The 17,655-nt window shown below is 35.0% G+C and overlaps 1 protein-coding gene across 1 annotated transcript in view; it reads left to right on the forward strand.

Moving 5' to 3' along the window:
• ITGAV (integrin subunit alpha V) overlaps positions 1-17,655 on the forward strand; it is an 88,355-nt gene that overhangs the window by 14,115 nt on the left and 56,585 nt on the right. The window lies entirely within an intron of this gene.

Raw genomic sequence — 17,655 nt, forward strand, 5'->3', positions numbered from 1 at the left:
CCCCCCTCAGTCTCCCGAAGTCCTGAGACTACAGGTGTGGCCCACTGTGCCCAGCCTGAGGCAATTACTCTTAACAATTTCTTTTATCCTTCTATAATTTTCTTATTTCTGTATATGTATGCATCCTTGGAAAAAGGCAACTCAAAAATCTGATGCCTTCCTGCACTGTTCTAACAATAGAAATCTCTTGTAGATCTTTCCTTATTGGCATATGAATTTACCTCATTTTTTGTAAATCACTGATACTATTCTATTGTATATGTGTACTTAATTTTCTTAAATTATATTTTCTACTAGTGGATACTTCGGTTATTTCCAGTCTTTTATTATGAACACTGCTGTAGTGAAAATGCTATACACAAGTATTTGTACAAATATGTGAATATATCTGTATGATAAAGGAGATTTTTGGATCAAAATGTATGTATATTTAAAGTTTTGTTAGGTATTATATACTTTCCCTCACAGAAGTTTACACCCCTCCAGTTCTGTTTTGAAACCCATGGCAACCTCATTTATTACCGTATTTTTAAATCTTTGTCAGTTTTATAGGAGGAAATAGTATCTGTTATGTTAATTTGCATTTCTTTAATTAACAGTAAGACTGAGCGTCTTCATATTTGTTTGTAAGCCTTCAGTATCCCTTTTCCTGTGAGCTACTTTTAGTATATTTGCACATATTTTCTGTTAATTTGTGATTTTTAAAAAATGAATCTCAGTTTATGGCACTCCATCCTTTCAGTGTTTAGGCCAGAATCTGGAGCCATGTTTGATATTGAATCTGTCAGTAGGTCAAAATTTAACTGCTTCTTATCAGTCCACTGCTAATATCCTGGTCCAAGCCACCACTGTCTCCCACCTGCACTATTGCCCTAGATTTTTGAATTAGGGCACTGCCAGGAACGAGATGGCACACTTAAATTGGGGTAATTTGACTATTTACAGAGGACTGTGCAGGTACCTGGGGATTGATCGTATATCAGCACTAGTTAAAATGTGACCTCTAGGCCTGAAGGCAGCAATTACCAGAATCCGAAGACAGAATACTAGGTGTAGAGAGCCACGTGACAGGAGCTGTGGCTTTTTTCAGAGGGCAGGAGCCAGCCCAAAATGACCAGGGGATTAAAACAATGAGCTCACTCTGCTTCCTCCCTTTGATTCTCTGTGCTGTGCTGTGTCTCATAAACAGTAGGCACATTCCCACCTCACCCTTGCCTGGGCTATGTTTCCTGCCTGGAACATTCTTTCCCTAAATATCCACTGAGTATCTGCTTCACCATCGTTTTGAGAATTGCTCAAATATTATCTTCTCAGTGATGACCATCTTATTTAAAATTCCAACTCCCCCTTCTCACCTTGTATTTCCATCCTCTTTATTTTTCCCAGTAATGCTTACATTGTTATATGTTATTTATTTGTTTTTAGTGAATGTCTCTTTCCCTCAATTAGAATGTAAGTTCCATGAGGACGGTTTTTTATCTTTGTTCATTGCTGAAACTCCAGGGCCTAGAACATTGTCTGGTGCCCAGCACAAGTTAGTGCTGAATAAATTGAAGAGATGAATGTACGATAAGAGGTTTTTGTATAGTAAGGAAATAACTAAAGTCCTTTAGTTGTCGTAGATGTACATATATATATATATAAATATATTTATATATATAATACATATATTTTTATGTATATGTATATCTTTTGTCCCTGTTTATGATATTTCTGTAATCCTCTTGTGTAACTTCTGAGACCTCCCCAGTGGAAAAAAAATTAAGACTTCAGTTTTTTACATTAGTATTTTTATTCAAATCGTGTTTATTTGAATGTAAGAGGACAACATAGATTTAAATAATCCAGTCAAGAAAATGTATATCTAAAACAGCCACATTAAACTATATGGTATTGAGTTTCAAGGAAGAAATGCTTATAGCTTATCGCATCCTGCTAAACTTCCTTTATGTCACTCTTCCAAGGAACTCTTCATCCCATCTTAGCCCAAACATATAAGCATCCCTACAATACAAATGTCTTCTCTCTTTTATTATCTCAAGGGAGACAGAAGCTGAGCAGATATATGGGGTTTCTGAAGGCAGCCTCCCTGGGGCTCAAACCCTGGTTCTGCCAGTTACCAGCTGTTGATGTTGCATGGGTTACTGTTAGATTACCCTCATCTCCCTAGTGCAGTATTCTCATCAACCTGCTCCATGGGTGTGGATTACACTGCATGAGTTAACTTACATATAGGTGAAGACTTTTAAAGTGCTTAGGACAGGGATTGGCATGTTGAAATGGCTCAGTAAACATGAGCTGTTTCATGTTGCTATTCCTCCCTTTTGCCTTCTTAGAGACCCTCCCTATTCCTTCATTTGCTTCTGTATCCCTGCTGCATTCTCCCTTTTCCTTTCTTCCCCAACTTCGAAGTATGTTTAAAGTTTTTTTTACCTGAAAAACTAATGAAAAACTGTTTTCCCTTGAACATGTATCTTTTCTTAGTCACATCTTTCTCTCTTCTTTCCTTTACATCCATGATTTTTGAATACGTATTGTGTCTTCATCACTTGCCATGCTTCAACCCAATAGAATCACTGTTGGGTTGTGGCACCGACCCAACCCAGCAGTGATTCTAACTACGATTGTTGACAGCAGCCTATTTGCCAGCTTCAGTGGATGCTTATGGTCCCTCATCTTTTTGGAATGCTCTTATACAATTCACCCCATTGGCCATTCCCTCCTTAAAGTTTCTGCTCTTTGTCTGCTTGAAATGATCACATCCTTTTATCCCTCCTAAACTTCTTGATACTATTGTGGACTTTCGTCTTTGATTCTTTTTCATCACTCCATTATTTGTTAAACCTCATGGTGTCATGAAAAGGAATAGGCCTTGTAGTTAGACAGACATGGGCTCAAATCTAGCCTCTGTCGTTTTTTCTAACATTACCTTGGGAAAATTACCTGCCATTCTACATTGTATAATACATTCCAGGGGTGATCACGAAGAGTATAAATTGGTTAGTTTATTTACTTTATTGTGTTTCTGAGCCCAGAACAGATTTTAGTGCTTAAAAGTGCCCTGTCCTCATGTTTTTAATATTGAGGAAATAATTTAGTTTATGAAATAGTCTCAGGAAAATTAGCTGTAATTATATGATGTGGGAGATATTACAACACTTTGTCATTATTCACATTTTTTTAAACTTCTGGGAAGACCTTTGGTATGCCCATGTGACTTTTTCTGGCCCATAAACCATGAGCAGAATTGTGTCATTTCTGGGTGGCAGGGTTTAAGAGCTGGGGCATTATTCTGCCCCTTCCCAGATGTCACAGGGAGTAGTGATAGTTGAAATGGTAGAACTTCTGTCAACCTGAGGCCTGTGGTAAAGAAGACATAAAGCTTAGACTCTTACTCATATGTGTGTGTACAAAAAAAATCTATTGTTATTTTTAACTACTTGAGATTTGGGGGATGCTTGTTACTATAGCATAATGGGAACTAAACTGAATAACACATATAGGGATATTAAAATGGAATATTATCAATAATCATCTGCTGGAAAATGGTTATTAAAACCGCTTTCTATTCTGCATGCCAGTTTGATCTTCCTTTAAGTTTCTAGTCTGACTTACTGAGTATCTGAGTGACTAAATGACTAGGTATCATTGCTTATGCTAAAAATGGCCCCTGATGTTAAGTTGCATTTGGATTGGGAGAAACTATAAATAGACTAAGTACCTGATAGGGATATCATAGCTTTGGGGTTCCTTGAGTATAGTGACTTAAAACTGGCATGTGTTTTGTGGCGGCTCTGGAAGCTATGGCTATGGAGTTGTTACAAAAGATACCATTTCTGTGGGGGCAAGAGGCTTTGAAGCCAGAATGACTCCTGTGTCTACCAGGTTTCGTTTCTTCATATCTGAGCCGTCACCTGGCGGGGCAAAGAGAAGTACTTTGGACAGCTGGGTGGACAGCTGTATAGGAAAGTTCATGTAAGGATTCTCACCAAAGAGGGTATGTCTGGTTCTGTCCTGCTGGAAAGCTGTGGTTCTGTCCTACATCCTTGTAAATAGATTGGTGCTTCATATGGCCTTTGATAGTTTTGTGAGTTTGAAAGTTTAGTTGAGCCTTAGGAAGCCCCAGATGATTGTTGCATCAACATTTGAAGTTTGTAATTGTATGAAATACTCTAGGCTGGTTGCTGCATAGTCTGTTTCTCCTTTGAAAAAATAGAATAGTAACTGTATTCCTTCCTACAAAAAAGAACAAACCTGAGCTAGCTCTAGAATCACAATAAAAATTTTTACAGTAAAGTGCTTGGAGATACTATAAATGCTTGGCATTAAGTAATATTTTGTAAAATGGTCCTTTCTTCTCCCATTCACCTTTTAGGTCAGGTTCTGCCATACTGATAGTCTTAGTGCACTGAGTCTTAGTGCACTGAGTACAGTTCTCTTTCTTTATTAAGCTGAATTTTTTCGTTGATTTTTTTTTTCTTACTGATGTTATAGTATGTTTGTTTTCCCGAGTAGACTATAAGCTATCTAAAGGCAGGGAACACTTTTATTTCCACTCACCATTTATTCCACTTCCATATGGTGGGTTGCCTGTGTGTATGTTCCATGCAAGTTTTGGGCTCTTCATGAAAAGTAATAGAAATAGACTCTAGCTAAATTTAACAGAACAAGAATTTATTGGAAGAATGTTGATAACTTAACCGTTATCTGAAAAAATAAGCAGGAACCAAGAGAAGCTAACAAAAGAACAACTAGTGGATTTTATTGTTGCTGGAACTGCTATTGCTGAATGTGGAATAGCACCATGAGAATAATTTCTTATCCGTCATGCCTCTTTGCATCATTTTCTAGAGATTTAAAACTTTTATAGTAGTGTCTGTTTGGGTGAGTCTGAGTCTCATATCTGTGAAAGACCTGGAAAGCCTGTCTTATCTTGCACAACTAAGAAGATTATGAGCTTGTAGAGGGAACTAAAAGGTATAGGATTAAAAGGGTGCCTTTTTCTCCTTTTGACTGGAAAACAGGGTAATAGGAAGGAAACATCCCCCTTTTTATCTGATGGGCTAATTAGTAATTCATGAACTAATTTTACTTTGTGTTTACCAGTGAGGTCCCTGGATATTAGATAGTATATCATTTATTAAAAGGCTATTTAACTGTTGCTTGCCACATGCATTAAGACATACACTAGTAGCTAATTAAGAAAATCTGGATTTTGCTTTTAAGGTATCATAACACAACTTTCTTAGCTTTTAAAGAAGACAGATGGACACTTTAGATGTGCTTTCCTATCCTGTAACATGATTTTGGTGGTTTGAGTTGGGGGTAAGAGAGAGGCTTTCAAAAATATATTTGAGAGATCAGTCTAAAAGTTATTTTACTGTAATTCTGAAAAGCAGACATAAATAGATTCATACCAAAATAAAGGAGGCATAACTGGAAAGTATCTAACTTTGCCTGGGGACTTTGAAGAAGGCTTTCTAGATTAGTTGGTGACATTTGAGCTAGCTAATGAAAAATGAGATGAAATTCCTTAGATGTCGAAGAGGGTTCCAGCTTGAGAAAACAGTATGTGTATGCTTAGTAAAAGAAGTTAGTGAATGATAATCAAGTAATTCCATGTGCCCTACATATATGTATATGTATGTGGGCATAAGGGTTATACGTGTGTGGTGGTGGGGTTATGGTGTTGAGGGCATGATGAGGAATAAAACTGAAAGTAGCTGAGGAAAGATATAAATGAGTTTTTAAAAACATACTCTAAAGGTCTAGCCAAATAAATTTACCATTAAATCTTAATGCATATAGAGTATTATATTAGAGATAGAAGGATCTAGAGCTCCATAGGGACATCTTGGACTCCTGGTTCCTTGTAGATTTCACATGAACATTGCAGATGAACTAATACTTTCAGTACGCATTTTATTAATTTTCCTAGTCACTTTTTTGGTAAAATGATAGAAGTTACATGAAATAATGAATATTATATACATATATTCAAAATATTATAGACATGACTTTAAAAAATGTGGAGTTTCATGATACAAAGTTTAATTTAGTAGAAGGTACAATCCAGGATAGAAAAGTTACTCGCCGCTTTGATTTTTGAATAATATTTATGCTTTAGTGAGCCTTCAGGAGTAAAAGGAAACCTTAGTCCAAAATTTAGATTTGCAAAATTTATCTCCAACATGTGCTACCTTGTTAATTTTCTTTCAAGATCTTGACTCTGGCTTGTCATCTTTATTCTTCTTTTTCCCCCAGATTTGCTTGATAGAATGTATAAACAAAGCCACAACTAAGATGTTTTAAAAAGTTTCTTATTTTATATGTTTATGCAATGATTGAAATATTACAACTTGCTTTTGAAATAGCAGTTGCCCTCTTGGATTTGTAAACCTTTTCATCCAGTGACTCTTCATAATTTATAGACTTTAAGCAAGGTCTGCATAATGACGGAATAGTTTTTTTCCCCTAAATTGAAAGAATAATGTGAACTTTGATATGCTGTGGAATTAGTGAAAATGAAACAGTTATTTTGGGTATGATTTCTTTGTTTTAGTCTAAGATGATTGATAGGTAGAAAATTCACAAGTGGATGATTTAGTTTAGGGATTAATGAGCTATGTATTTTCAGTAGTAAAGTTATTCCAAACTATAATAGATTGCGATGCAAAACAATATTGAGACTATTCATGTAGCAAACCTAGACTGCTCATGTAGTCTGTTATCTGTTTTGCCTTTATGGCCGCATTAGTTTCCTGTTGCTTTTGTCATAAGTTACCAAAGATAACACATCTGTTATCTTTAGTTCTGGAGGTCAGATGTCCAAAATGGATTCACTGGGCTAAATCAAGGTGAGAAACTGTTTCCTTTCCATTTCCGGCTTGTAGAGCCATTGACATTCTTTGTCTTGTGGTTCCTTCCCTTATCTTCAAAGCCAGCAATAGCTACCGGGGTCGTTCTCATGCTGTATTACTTGAACATTGACCCTACTGCCCCCCCAACCTTGTGATTATAATGAGTCCACCCGAATAATCCAGACTTACCTCTTATTTCAAGGTCCTTAATTTGATCACTTCTGCAAAGTCTTTTTTTGCCTTACAAGGTCACATGTTTATGTGTCAGTTTCTGGGAATTAGAAGTTGAATATCTCAGGGATATTATTCTGCCTACCACGGTGCCCTTTTATGTATTTTCTTTTTTAATTATTTGTTATTTTTTTCTTTAAAAAAGAGAGATGGGGTCTTGCTATGTTAGACCAGGCTGGTCTCAAACTCCTGGCCCCAAGCGATCCTCCCATCTCAGCCTCCCAAAGTGCTAGGAGTACAGGTGTAAGCCACAATTGATATTGGTTATACTGCAAGCTATGCTGAGGCAAGAACCATGCTTATATAAGTAGGCATTGCTGTCTCGTTCTTTTTCCCTTGGCAGCTTTGGTTATAAAGAATGCAAACTAGATTTAGAAGATGCAGGCTCAGATTCAGACTCTGATACTTATTAAGTGTGACCTTGGGCAAGCACCATCCACAATTTCCCCATTTGTCAAATAAGCATAATACCTACCTCTCAGGGTTGCCATGTAGATCAAATGAGGTAATGTCAGTCAGGCATGGTGGCCTGGTGGCTCATGCCTGTAATCCCAGCGCTTCGGGAGGCAGAGGCAGGAGGATTGCTTGAGTCCAGGAATTTGAGACCAGCCTGGGCAACATAATGAGATCCCATATCTGATTTTTTTTTAAAAAGGTAATGTCTATGAAGGTATTAGGTTGGTGCAAAAGTAATTGTGATTTTTGCCATTACTTTCAATGCTTTGTAAACAAGAAAGCATTATACAGGTGAAGAAAGGATTGTTTATGTTTTACCCATACTAGAACTGTAGGGAACTAAATAAATATGGAAAAGGAAAGAAATAAAGATAATTGTGGATATTCTTAAATTGATTATAGCTTGGTTTGCATTTTAACTTCTGTTATTGTGACATTTGAGAAAATCCTCTTCTTATAACATGTTTTCCTTTTCTAGGGAAGCAGATACTACTGACAGACTGATCCTTGACCATGTTTCTTAGTAATGTGTTTTTTTTTCCTCACAAAAAGATAGACTGCTAATGTACATTGAGAAAAGAGACCATGTATCACTGCCCTACGAAAGTCTCTTTGCTTAGAAATGCAGGCTTACCTACCTGTTTAAGTTTTTTGTTTTTTGTTTTTTGTTTTTTTTTTTAAAAGGAGAAGCTCCTACCTTTATATTCCAAATACAGTGAATGGATGTCACCTACCACTAACCATTTCTGTCATACAGAAGGGCAGAGGTCAGATTACTCTTCTTCCTACCCAGAACAGCTTGCTGGAATGCTTGCCATTCGTTCCTAGAAGGGCCTGGCTGTAGGTTGAGAGCAAACCTTGGCTATGCCAGTTCTGTGGTCAAGAAAAATGCTGTGGAGTATTTTCTGGGTATAACTAGGCTTTGTATTTAATAGAGAATATAAAACATTTAGCTGTTTTCTAGCCTCTGCAGTACAGTTTCCATCTTGTTGCAATTAAAACACTCAGGCAGACCCTAAACTAACTTCCTTTAAGTTTTACTTCCTCCTGTTGATGAATTTTCTGTCTTCCAGAGTTGTGTCTCGGTATTTCTACAGTTGCAACTGTCCTGTAAACTAAAAAGTTAAAAAGAAAAGTAGTTTCCCTTCCCTTGTTAATACAAAACAAATTTATACTAAGGATTTTTTAAAAATAAAAATGTTTCTCCTGATATAATCTGTTATCCCCTGTTACAGAATTACACAGAGATCTGGTAAGCACTTTAGAAATCTTTTAGTCTAATTCCTTTATTACTAACTGACAGTCATACAGTTAGTCAGTATTTTAATGTTTTCAGTATTTTACTGAAACCAAACTCACAAGCTCTTTTAAAGTCTCTTCCTTTTCCTGCTCACTTTGACCTGACTCAACCCATTCTTTAGGACTTAACATGGGATTGGCTTTTTTTTTTAAATCCCCAGTAAAGAGGTTTTGTCTTAAAATGTTAGATGCTTTCAGGATCATTTCCTTTTCATGACTAGAAGGAAACAAACCAGCATTGATAAAGCAGTGAGTGTTTTCAAAAGGCCTGTATTCTTTGTGCTACACTCCAGCAGGACCACTGGAATTGCGCATGGAAGAAGAGGGAGATTTTGATTCTTTATTTGCTGTGGTAGTAATAACTAACTAACTCAATGAATACCAATCCCAGTGAAATGGGCTTCATTCCTGTTTTCCTCTGGTTGTGCTTTTCTGACTCTTTTTGTTTATTTTTGGGAAACAGCTGTATCTTATTTTATGTAAAAGATGTTTCTGGATAGTTCTATATAAATTAATAACACTTTTGCATGTCCATGGATTATGGTTGCAGAACTTATTTTTGTATATATAAATGATTTATTTTTCGAACACTTTGGATTTAGGGACCTTGGTCTCTTGGCCATTTTAAGTCAATACAGGTAAGCTTCAAGAGACATTTGAAGACACTTTGGAAGTTTATAAAGCAAATTGTCCTTTCATTAATAGTACTAGTTCTAATATCTTACCACTACTTATTATTTGTCAGAGTTTCTTAAATAAATTAACAAACTGTATTTCCTTACTAAGTCAACGAAATCATTAACCACCAGTTTAGTCTTCAGTAGTATCTAGAATTTTTATTTTTTAATTAGTTATTTTATGCAATATTCTACTCTAATAGTTTAATTCTTTAATATAGAATAGAGGTTCCTAGGAAGGTTAGTGCTTAAAAAAAGAAGGAAGAGGTTCCTAGGAACGCTAATGCTTAAAGAAAGAAGAGCTTGTGTGATTAAAATTTTTTCTTGAATTTTATGAACTAAAACTCCTTTACATGTAAGAGATGAAAATGTAAACAAAGTTAATTAAGAGGGGATGTGGGAGCTTCAAACTAAGCTTTTGTATATGAGGATTGAAGGATATTTATCCACATTACTTTTTAAAAACCTTTAAAACATTTTATAAATAATGCATGTCCATTGATGAAAATATGAGAAAACCAGACCTACTTAAATCTCACCACTCAGGAAACCAAGGGCCATAGGATATACTTTTGTGTGTGTATTTGTGCATGTACCTTATGGCCTGTGTATATTCTCTGTGTGTGTGTCTGTGTGTAAATATACAAAGTACATAAAGTTATAATTTACTCTGTCTCCTATTCTGTTGGACATTCTGTTTGATATGCTTATTAGTCTTAGTTCATATTACAAAAAGTTCTTTTAGTTAATTTTTAAAAATTAAATTTAGAAGTCATAGGAATGTGTTTCAGGATTTCTGATACATATTTGCCAAATAGGAAAATACTGACACAAGCAATCTTTGAACGAAATTTGATACTATCTTCCTTTGCCTGACAGGTGAAAGATATATCTTGTTTTAATTTACATTTCTGTCATTTCTGGTAAGCTTGAGTCTTTTTTCATATGCTTATTAGCTCTTTCTGGGTTTTTAAATTTTGTTTTCTATTATCCATTTACATTCTTGATCTATTATATTATTCATTTTTATTCTTGGTCTATTACTCTTCTGACACATCTATTTTTAATTAATTTTGAAAAAGTCATTGTATATATATATATATACATTTCTGTTCAATGCTACAGCTACTTTTTCTCCTGACAAATTTGTCCTTTTTAAAAACAGCTTTATTGAGATATAATTTACCGTAACATTGACCTGTTTTAAGTGTACAATTCAATGAATTTTTACTATATTTATAGAGTTTTATAGCTATTACTACAGTCTAATTCCAGAGCATCTCCATTACCCTAAAAAGAAATGTGTCCAACATCAGTCTCTCCCCATTTGTACCTCCAGTCCTAAGCAGCTAGCTATTAATTTACTTTCTGTGTCTACATATTTTTGGTTTCGGATATTTTATATAAACGGAATTATATGATACATAGTCATTCATATTGTAGCATGTATCAGTGCTACATTCCATTTTTATTGCCTAACAGTATTCAACTGAATGAATAAACATTTTATTTATACAAGCAGATGCACATTTGAGTGTTTTCTGCTTCTTGGCTATCATGAATAATGCCACTATGAACATTCATGTGCAAATCTTTGTGTGGACATATGTTTTCCTTTCTCTTGCATAGATGTCTAGGAGTAGAATTGCCGCGTCATATGGTAATCTATATTTACCTTTTTTAAAAGCTGTCAAACTATTTTCATAAGTGGCTGTACCATTTTACATTTCTATTAGTAATGTATGAGGGTTTCAGTGTCTCCGTATCCTTATGGACGCTCATATTCTCTTTTTTATATTATAATAACCATCCTAATGAGTGTGAAGCCGTATTTTATTGTGGTTTTGATTTGCATTTACCCGATGATGAATAATGTTGAACATCTTTTCTTGTGCTTACTGGCTGTTATTTCTTCTTTGGAGAAACATCTATTCAAATTCTTTGCTCATTTTTCATTTGGTTGTTTGTCTTACTGAGTTGTAGGAGTTTTGTTTTGTTTTTATATTATTTAGGATACAAGTTTTTAATCCAGTATTTGATAAGCAAGTAATTTCCCCAATTTTGAGGTTTGTCTTTCCACTTTTAAATGGTGTTTTTGAAGCACAAAAGTTTTTAATTTTAATTGGCTAATATATCTACTCTTTTATCATTATGCTTTTGGTTTTCTAAATCATTGCCTAACCCAAGTTCATGAAGATTTATTTCCTTGTTTTCTTTTAAGAGTTTTATAGTTTTGGCTCTTACATTTAAAAATGTCTGTGATCTATTTTGAGTTAATTTTCTGGTATGGTTTGAGGTATGGTTCCAAATTTTTTTTTTTGCATATGGGTAGCTAGTTGTCCCAGCATCATTTGTTGAAAAGACTGTTTCTTTGCCACTGAATTTGCTTGGCATCTTTGTCAAAAATCAGTTGACTGTGAATGTAAAGGTGCCTTTGATGTTAAAATGTACTATTTATGTACTACTAAAAATACTAAAAGTGTCACCATTATAAATATATCACTGTTGACTATTGTACACATTCAGATTTTAGGCATGCTAATATCTGAATATTTGCAGCTCTGAGTCAATGATATACCTTATTTCAAAATAGCATTGGGTTACAAATAAATGCATGATAACAGTAGTTGTCTGACCTCCAAATCATTTTCTCTCAAATTTCCCTTATAGTATTTATTGCTCTCTGAAAATATTTTATATAATTATATATTACTTTTCTCCTTGAAAAGCAAGGACTTACCTGTCTCGTTTAATGCTATATTACTAGCATGTAGACACAGGAGGTACCCATGATTTATGATTTATTTAAATAAATTAATGGATAATCTAAGAGATTTCTTCCACTCACCTGTCCATTTTTACCTAATAAATAAGCATGCTTTATTGGATTTTTTTTTAAGCAAATTTGTTATAGGAAGTACAACTAAACAAGTGATGTTTGAAGTAAAAAGCTGCTTAAGAAAGTCTGTGAATTGTCTATGAATGCAGGGTGGTATTGTTTTAATAGACTTTTTTTCCTTTTTTTTTTTTTTTGTTTTTTTTTTAGCAAAAAGTAAGTTAAGGACCTGAATTATTTCATTATTCATACAAGTCATAGTGATAAATAGGAACCAAGTGCCTAAAACCACATTTAGCTTCAAAATGGAAGTTTACTCTCTTGCTTTTCTAATGCTTTAGCATTCTTGTTCACTTTGGCCGTTTAACAAAAAGGTGACATAATCTTGATCCAAGGGATATTCTTTTGGCATGAAAAGAAGAAACAAAACATTTCGCTTAGGGTAAGAAGGTAATTGTATCTTAAAAATAAGCACTGCCCATAATTGTCCAGCAAGTTGAGTGCCAAATGTGTTGACAATGCCTTTGGAAACACCGGGGAAAAGAGTTGGCTGCTAATAAGGAGTAGAGTCGAAAGCTACGACAATCCATTTTTCTCATTTGCTTCTGTCCTCAAGCATGCAGTCATGGGAGTTTGATAAAATGCAAAGGACAAGTTTCAAAACCTGGCAAAATAAACATGAAATTTTCAAGTCTCTAGTGATTTGCTTTCTTATTAACTTCAAGTTTCTCTAGCAAAGTTTTCCTCTGTATTTTTGAAAGTGGTAGCATAGAGCCTTATGTTAATTTATATAATACAGAGCAATTTCTTCTCAACTTTATTAGAGAAAGAGATTTAAAGATTATTAAATAAAATAATATTTAAGATTTAAGTTATTTAAATACTTTTATTTATTTAGATAATTAAATAAAATTATTTTATTGTGTGAGATACTCTTTTTTTCTTTTTTATTTATCTGAGTGAACAGAGCTAATCTTCCAATGGGTTTTGTGACTATGCACAGAAATCTGTCTATTCTTGGCTGTTGCCGGAGAAAGCATTTCTTCCAGCCCTTGAGTTTCTGCGGTTGTCTGTGTCCTGTTTCCTTTTCAAGTGTGTCAGCATAGTCCGGGCTATCTGAGGAGGTCCAACATCATCCTAAATGCTGACTTCAGGGCTGTGATTCAAAATATTTACTTCACTCATGTGCCTCAGGATAGCTGCCAGTTTCACCCAGGTCATGAATGAACTTCTTGTCAGTTTGTCTGGAGAGCAGGCTTTCTTTTGCGTTCTCTTCACCCGCTCTATTTACACTTCCTCTGGGTGAAACACCTATGTAATGTTGAATCAAGGATTTTAAGACTTGGTCTCCAAAAAAACAATTTTAATTAGTAAAGAAAAACTTCCTAATGAGCAAACTTCTTAAAAAGATGGTAACATGAGGTTGTAACACTGTTGCAGCTGAAGGCATTGAAAGCACTGGATGATGTTATTCTTTTTGAAGACCATTGACTAAGTTTTGGGTGCCAATGTATGCCAATGCATTATATCCAGTTATACTGGACTACTTTGGTTTCCAAAAAGATATGTCAAATTCGTACTGATTTTGCATGAATTTTCTAGCTTAAGCTAACCCTGATGTCCACAAAGACAGATATCCATAACTGTTAGGGCAAGGGATGTTTTTGATACTTTTTTAAAGAAATAGAAAACAGAACATGGTAGCTTTGCAAGCCTATGCTGCTTGACAGTGCCCAGCAGCATCTTGTGCCACCGTATACAAATTTAAAGAGAAGTAACGTTGGTTAAGAAAAACATTCATGGAAGTAAATTTTCAAAGTGGTAGGGAGAGATTGGATAACCTTTAACAAAGAAGAAATTTCACTTTTCAGGAATATAATAATTAAGAAAAAATGCTTAGCATAGAAGGCAACTCAAAAATCCCATAAAGCCCAGTCTTAGCATGGCATAAAAGCTCTTGACAAAAGTGGGAATGTAAATTAATACAGCTACTATGGAGTACAGTACGGAGGTTCTTCTAAAACTACAAATGGAACTACCATATGATCTGGCAAACCCACTACCAGGCATTTATCCAAAGGAAAGGAAATCAGTATATCAAAGAGACATCTGTGTCCCCATATTTATTGGAACACTATTCACAGTCGCCAAGATATGGAATCAGTTCAGGTGTCTAACAACAGATGAATGGATAAAGAAAACATGGTGTGTGTGTGTGTGTGTGTGTGTGTGTATGTATGTTGCATGCATTAAATACATTATATATAATATATTTTATATATATATATATTTAGTGTGTACATATATTCCTGTCTGTGTTCAGGAATATGTATACACAGTGGAAAAATGTGGTGTGTGTACGTGTGTGTGTTCAGCCCTAAAAAGAATGAAGTCCTGTCATTTATAGCAACATGGATGGAACTGGAGGATATTATGTTAAGTGAAATAAGCCAGGAACAGAAAATTAAACACTGCATGTTTTCACTCATAGGTGGAAGCTAAGAAAAAGTTGATGTCATAGAAGTAAAACGTAGAAGATACTAGGAGGCTGGGAAAGGTAGGGAGAATGGGAAAATAGAGATTTATTTAAAGACACAAAATTACAGCTAGACAGGAGGAGTAAGTTCTAGTGTTTTCTACCACTGTAGGGTTATTATAGTTAAAAATAATGTATTATCTAATTTCAAATAGGTAGAAGGAAGGAATCGAATGTTCCCAACACAAAAAAGTGCTAAATGTTCAAGATGATGAACATGCTTATTACCCTGACCTGATAAGTATACATTATATGTGTTGAAACATCACTATGTACCCCATGAATATGTAAAATTATTATATTTCAATTAAGAAAAAAAGGCTCTTGGCCGGGCAGGGTGGCCCACGCCTGTAATCCCAACACTTTGGGAGGCTGAGATGGGCAGATCACCTGAGGTCACGAGTTCAAGATCAGCCTGGCCGACATGGTGAAACCCTGTCTCTACTGAAAGTACAAAAAATTAGCTGGGCGTGGTGGCATGTGCCTGTAATCCCAGCTACTTGGGAGGCTGAGGCAGGAGAATCTCTTGAACTCGGGAGGCGGAGGTTGCAGTGAGCTGAGATCGCGCCACTATACTCCAGCCTGGGTGACAGAGCAAGACTCCATCTCAAAAAAAAAGAAAAAGAAAAAAAAGGCTCTTGATAACCACTCCCTTCCTGACCATTCTTTCTAGTTATAGTGAACAACTCACCATTCTCTTAAAAAATTCAAGATTACCCACTCTTCTGCCTGTTTGCACAAGATTTTCTTTTGGCCCAGAAAACATTTCCTCACTTGTACTCACTTGTACTCATTTCCTTACTTTCCTATAACTCTTTACGGATGCCTATACTATTTTCCACCATAATTGCTTGTTCCTGTGATTATCTCTTGTGTTAGAGATATGTTTCCATAAGAGGCAGACTACCATTTCATCATGGGTTAGCATCGTGAATAGACAGACACACCTGAATTTTCAGTTAGGATTTGAATCAAGAGTGGAGGGAATAAAGTTTCCGGGCAAGAAGACCTTGGACACAAATGCCTGCAGGTGGGAATAAGCATGACTTGTTTCAGAGACTAGGGACGAAGGATAAGAGAACTCTTCCGCATAAAAATGAGTATATCAGCCAGGCATGGTGGCTTACACCTGTAATCTCAGCACTTTGGGAAGCTGAGGCAGGTTGATCCCTTGAGCTCAGGAGGTCAAGACTAGCCTGGACAACATGATGAAACTCTGTTTCTACAGAAAATACAAAAATTAGCCAGGCATGATGGCATGCATCTGTAGACCCAGCTACTCTGGTGGCTGAAGTGGGAGGATCGCTTGAGCATAGGAGGTTGAGGCCACAGTGAGCTGTGATCACACTACTGCCCTCCAAAAATAGAAATATTCCTAAATTTGAAATTGAGGGAGATGTAGGGGATTGATTAAATAAAGTATTCTATGGCTGTTTAATGGGCTACTACACAACAATGAAAATGATACTATAGGTCTGCCTTTATAAGTGCCATATTAAGGGAGAAAAACATACATATATTTATAAAATGATAATTTTAATGTTATCTTAAATATTGACTTAATATCAATTTTACATATAAAAAATATGCATGTATTCATGAAACAAGTCTTTAGGATAGATACTAATGTGTTAACAGAAGTCATTTCTTTATGGTGGGGTTGTGGTATTTAGATCTATCTTTATGGCTTTGTTTTATGTTTTGGTTTGTTTTGTAATGAATAAGACGTCTATAATTAGAGTAAATACAATAAAGTGTTAAAAGGGCGAGAAGGTACCATTGGTCTTGTACATATATTTTGTACTTATTGATTGCTATGTCTTAAAAATTATTTTGAAAATTTTCAAACCTATAGAAAATTTGAATGTCAGTAATACAATGAACAACGAACAATACACTTGTTCACCTAGCTTCACCCATTGTTGCAGATATTGTTACACTTATCCCTAAATACTTCAGCATGTATCTCCTAAAAACTAGGACATTTTCTTATGTAAGTACAATATAGTCATCACATATTAGAAATGAATTATTATGAATAATATTAACAGTAACAATGTAACTATTGCTGAATTAAACATTATTACTGTTACCTACTCTAGTTCACAATTCAAATTTCCACATTTATCCCAATAAAGTCCTTTGTAACTTTGAAAAAAAAATTATTTGGACATAAAATTCAATCAAAGATCACATCTTGCATTCGGTCGACATGTCTTAGTGGTCTCTTTTAATCTAGAAGTGTTTCCTACTCTTTTTGTCTTTCATGATATTGACATTTTTGAGGACTCTATCCCAGGTGTCCTGTAGGCAAGTATACTTATATTGGTAAGAATATAGTGATGTTTGGTCTATCCCAATGTATCGTTTTGTTTTGGACACTGGAATTTTAGTGTATAGAAATAATTTTCTCAATAGTGAGGGCTGAAGTAATAAAAATAAATGTTTGATTGTAGTGAGCCATATTGAATTCTTTTTTCTACCAACCAAATCAAGTTTCCTGGATTCTAATTCTTGCATTGTTATGTCATAGGCACACGTCTCAGTCTTGTCTTTTATAGCATTTTACACAAAGATGTTTCATAGCATTTAATTTTCATAATTGTCTTTATGCCCCACAGAAAGATCTTCTGGGGATAGGCGATCATACGTATTTGTTTAATAGTAATTATCTAACAGTTGAGCAACTGGAAAACTTTTTCAGTCGTGTATTATGATAATTAATGGGGCTAATAATAACACTGAGACACTTCTGGGTCA

Source organism: Pongo pygmaeus, chromosome 11 (assembly GCF_028885625.2).
Source record: "Pongo pygmaeus isolate AG05252 chromosome 11, NHGRI_mPonPyg2-v2.0_pri, whole genome shotgun sequence".
In the NCBI taxonomy this organism is placed as follows: Eukaryota; Metazoa; Chordata; class Mammalia; order Primates; family Hominidae; genus Pongo; species Pongo pygmaeus.